Source organism: Crocodylus porosus, unplaced genomic scaffold (genome assembly GCF_001723895.1).
Source record: "Crocodylus porosus isolate Cpor-Errol unplaced genomic scaffold, CroPor_comp1, whole genome shotgun sequence".
NCBI classification, from domain to species: domain Eukaryota; kingdom Metazoa; phylum Chordata; order Crocodylia; family Crocodylidae; genus Crocodylus; species Crocodylus porosus.
This window is the reverse complement of record NW_017728910.1, coordinates 34,985,230-34,990,194: the sequence shown is the minus strand read 5'-3', so window position 1 is coordinate 34,990,194 and position 4,965 is coordinate 34,985,230.

The following is a 4,965-nucleotide window of genomic DNA, read 5'->3' as shown; positions in this document are numbered from 1 at the left end:
GGGGCATGCTAGAAGGGAGGAATAGGCTACAATCGGATGAGTGGGCAGATGAGAATAGGATGGGATTCAACACCGACAAGTGCAAAGTGATGCACCTGGGGAGGAACAACTGGCACCATACCTACAGGCTGGGGAACTCCTTTCTTGTCAGTACAGAGGCGGAAAAGGATCTTGGAGTTATCATTGACTCCAAGATGAACATGGGCCAGCAGTGTGGGGATGCAGTCAGAAAGAACAACCGTACCTTGTCATGCATCCACAGATGCATCTCGAGCAGGTCCAAGGAGGTGATCCTCCACCTCTGTGTGACACTGGTCAGGCTGCAGTTGGAGTACTGCATCCAGTTCTGGGCGCCGCACTTCAGGAGGGATGTGGACAGCATGGAGAGGATCCAGGGGAGGGCCACTTGCATGATCTGGGGGCAGCAGGGCAGGCCCTACGAGGAGAGGCTATAGCACCTGAACCTGTTTAGGCTCTGGAAGAGAAGGCTGAGGGGGGATGTAGTGGCCTGTTACAAACTAGTCAGAGGGGACCAGCAGGCACTGGGGAAGTCCCTGTTTCCCTGAGCATTGCCAGGAGTGACCAGGAACAATGGTCACAAGCTGGCAGATGGTAGATTTAGGGTAGACATCAGGAGACACTACTTCACGTTCAGGGTGGCTAGGATCTGGAACCAACTTCCAAGAGAAGTGGTGCTGGCTCCCATCCTGGGGATTTTTAAGAGGAGTTTAGATGAACACCTTGCTGGTGTCGTTTGACCCCAGTACTCTTTCCTGCCATGGCAGGGGGTCGGACTAGATGATCTATTCAGGTCCCTTCCGACCCTAGAAGCTATGAAACTATGAGTGAAGAGGTGAGACTCTCAAGCCAGAAATCTCCAGGTTTAGGTCCTAGCAGGATCATTAGCCCACCTCAGTCAACATCTGCAACCTTGGGGTACTAGTCTTTGCCCTCCTCCTGTCCACCAGGAAGGCACTGTGAGTGTACATCAATCCAGCTGATTTCACTAGGGCTCTTTGAGAAGGAAGATTATACTCAAACTGAGGGTGTCAGAATATTTTTTTCCATGTGAAAAGTGGGCTGGACCTTCTTCCCTGCTTCTACCCTCCTGTTGTTGTATGGAGTCTTTGAGAGCCCATCAGAAACACTAATTAGCTTGATTAGGTCCCAGACCTCCAAATTAAGGGACGGGCACAATTGTCACACTTGAAGTATTTGCAGATCTGTCACTGCACTGCCTCAAGCCAATTAGCAAATTGCATATATTAAACACTGAAGCTTGAATACAACTGGAATGAATACACGGTTTATTGACATAATAAACAACTAACAACACACTAGAACTAAAACCACTATGTACAAATATTTACAGATGGAGGGTTTAAGGTCTAACCTAGTCACAATCCTGTACCCAGGGGTTGGGTGATATGCACATAGAAACTGGCAGCTGCTCACACCGAGAGGGACCAGTTCTTGTGAGCTAACTGACTTCAGCTCTCTATTTGAGGCAATGAAAACTGAGGAAGTCACATAGCTCAGCTGTTCCTCAGTCTGCAGATGCAACTGATTCACAAGTTTCACAAATCCGCAGGATAAGGCTCACACCACCATCCGAAACTCACAACCTACAATTTGCACCTGACAACCCACAGACCAAACTCCCCTCGCACTCTCTCCATTTATACCGCGCCCCCCCCCCCGGTTCCAGAAGCCACAGGGTGATTGGCACCTCACTTCCACACACTCGCTGCTGCATTCTCACACCTCCTCCTCGATCGTGCATGTGCATTCACACCACAGGCCAATAGTTTAGAGGTTCTGGAACTTTCCAGGCTCACCATGCCTGCGGCAGTGACCTACATACATCAAGGGGCCAGCTTACATACAAATAATGTCACAACCATTCATAATCATTTGTCAGTCAACTTAACATATGCAAGTAGTGTACCTTAATATAACTGTAATGAAGGCAAGGTAGAGGATACCAGATTTTAGCTTATACTTCTTTTTTTTTATTTCAGGCTTTTTTGGAAGCAATACTATTCCTTGCTGTGAGTGACATGCCTAGTACATTTGGGGAGGTAAGAATTGGGTTGTATTACTATGATCTCATTGTAGATGGTGGAAAAACTAATTTTCAGGAAAGATAAAATAAATGTAATCAGAATATGGATCTCTGACTTAGTTTAAAAACAAAATGAAGCAGGCCCACAAGTCGAGTGCTTAGCCAGTGCTCCACAAAACTGTCCTCTACTGAAGGTATCATGTCCCATCTTTTTCAGCTGGTCATACACGAAAGTCCTCCTAAACAGCCTTTGAAGGGAGAACTGAATATATTCATTTCATCCCCAGGAAAGTGCTCTTTCCAGTGCTGAGACATCTCCATCCCAGATGCATGCACGCACACAAATTTCCATCCTGGAAAGTAATAGTATGATGTTTGAAGGTGCAGCTTAGAGACAAAATTGTTCTTTAAACATGAATCTTCTACAATGGATTCAAATGTATGTGAGTAGGTAATTAAACATGGCTATTTACTATGTCCCACTCAATTGCTTCAAACTCCCCTTGCTGTCATATACAAGTGTTAATGTGGTATTTACTCACAATAAAAACCTTTTTACCACAGGCAGAGAAAGGATGGAGTCTAGCCAATGTTTACTTTTCTCATTACATTCTGAATAGCACAAGCCTCCTGGTACTTTAATTTTAAAGTAGCTTACATTAGACATTGTCAGGAATTCCTTTAGAATTTCATATCTGTAATGGTTTTACATCATGGTTACTCCCTGGAAACAACAGGGATAAAGACCCACCTTCTTGTTCCAAAATCACAGCCCTTATCATGAAACTAAAGAAGTAAAAACTGTTAGCTGCAAACAATGTTAAGCAGATTCTGAATCTGCCATGTGCTAGGCACCAGTATAATCACACCGACAAGATCACTCTTAGGCATTTTAATGTGGCTATGTAACTGCTTGCAGCAAATATGTTTCAGCAAAATTCTTATGGCAGAATGATAGAGTTTTTTTGCAAGATGGGAAGGGTGGATCCTCTAGTCTACCAACAGGCTGTGGGGTGGCAGTGCATTCATGGCACCATTGGAACAGTAGCCTTTCATTCCTACTGGGTGTTAGGGCTACTCAGGTGACATACATATATATCTAATAGGGTCTTCCCTCCTGCCAGTTTTCAGTGATAACTGCCATTCTGACTATTTTTAGGTAGCAGAGAGAGTACCCCAGTTCCTAATAGGTTCCTTTCTTCCCACAGTTGATCTTTTGGACATTGCACTTAGTTTTGCAGTTGGATTTTTATCTCCTGCAAACAATACTTATCTATCTTGTCCACTGGTAAGTGTGTAATGTAAATGTAATGTGTGTAACTGCAGGAGGAGCCAGGGGGCAATCGGCAGAGCTGTGATAACTGTTGATTTGGACAATGACTCCCAAAAAACTTAAGGGCTGGTTGGGGGGAACAAGGGAAAAAGGAAGAAGAAACTTGAAGTTGGAGTAAGAGGAAGGGACAGCAGCATGCACATGAAACCTGGTCAGTCCTACGTAGAAGAGTGCACAGTGGAGTTGGAAATCTTACTGGCTCAGTTAGCCAGGACTGTGGACTGAAGGAGCTGGACTCAGACTCGGGGGCAGCTGCAGGCTGCTTGGGGGGTGGACATTAAGGTGCTGAGTGTATCATCAACTGTGTTTGATGTTTTTTTACCTTTTTGTGTTCCCTCCCGTTGGCCCATTGGCATGCGACCCAAACCCCTATGATATTCTTTATGAAAGTGAGAACTTCCCCTTGCTTCTTGTGCCAGTTTCTGGGGCTGCAGGTTGGCACAAATCTTTCTTCCCACAATTGATCTTTTGGACATTGCACTTAGTCTTCCCCTTGGATTTTTATCTCCTACAAACACTACTGTATCTATCATGCCCACTGGTGAGTGGCTTGTGAATCAGTGAATAAATTAAATTACATTCAGTACATACAGGTGTTACATTCAGATTGACCTAACCCCTGGCCCTGACTGGGCTATTTTTAATCCCCTCCTTCCTCTGACCAGGAAAACCTGCCCCCATGCACACCCCCTGCTCCTGCTTGCTAAACCCTAACCACCCCTCCCTGCAGACCTGCTAGCCACCCCAGTCCTCTCTGCCCCCACTCCCACCCTGAATTACTTGCATCAGGTTACCTGTGTGGCTTCCGGAGTGGTGAGTAGCTGTATATGCTGCTCCCAGTCTACGCTTAGCCAGCTTAAATCATAAGACATCTACATGAATATAGATTGGGTGCTGTAAACCACTGTAGGCAGCTCTTACAAGATATAAACTTGATAAGGTTTGATACATTCTTTATTAAATATTTTTTAGACTTATTTATGATCAAACTAATTAAACATCCATTGTAGATAGTTGGATATATTGAATTCAGATCAGTAGTTCTTACATTTGGAAAGCTAGATTCAGATTTTTGGAAATATTTCTACAACACCATAGTTCACATATCTCTACAAACATCATAGCTCAAATATACCATTTTTTCACCACTACCTGAAGTTACAGATGGGGGGATCAGAAAGAAAGATTCCAGGTTTTCAAACACACCATTATTCCTTTTAAGTGAGAATGCCTGTTACTTTGTTCCAGAACTGAGACGTTAACTTGTTTAGGAGGTTAAATTTGTATGTTTTGTTTAAGTCAATAGGCTTTACTCAAAATTCTTGATTGCTTGAATACATGTTCTCCCAGGAAGACAAGCTTTTATTTTTATCTTTACTTTCAGACTTATAGTATCCTCAGAAACGCAGGTATATGCAATTTTCATTCATAGCTTTAAAACTGGTAGTTTCATTGAGAATCTGTGAATCTGCAATTATTCCTCTCTAGTACTCCATTTCCTTAGGATTGACTGCAAACTGGTTGGAAACAATATCTGCAGTAAATGCAAAAAATAGTCTGATTTTAC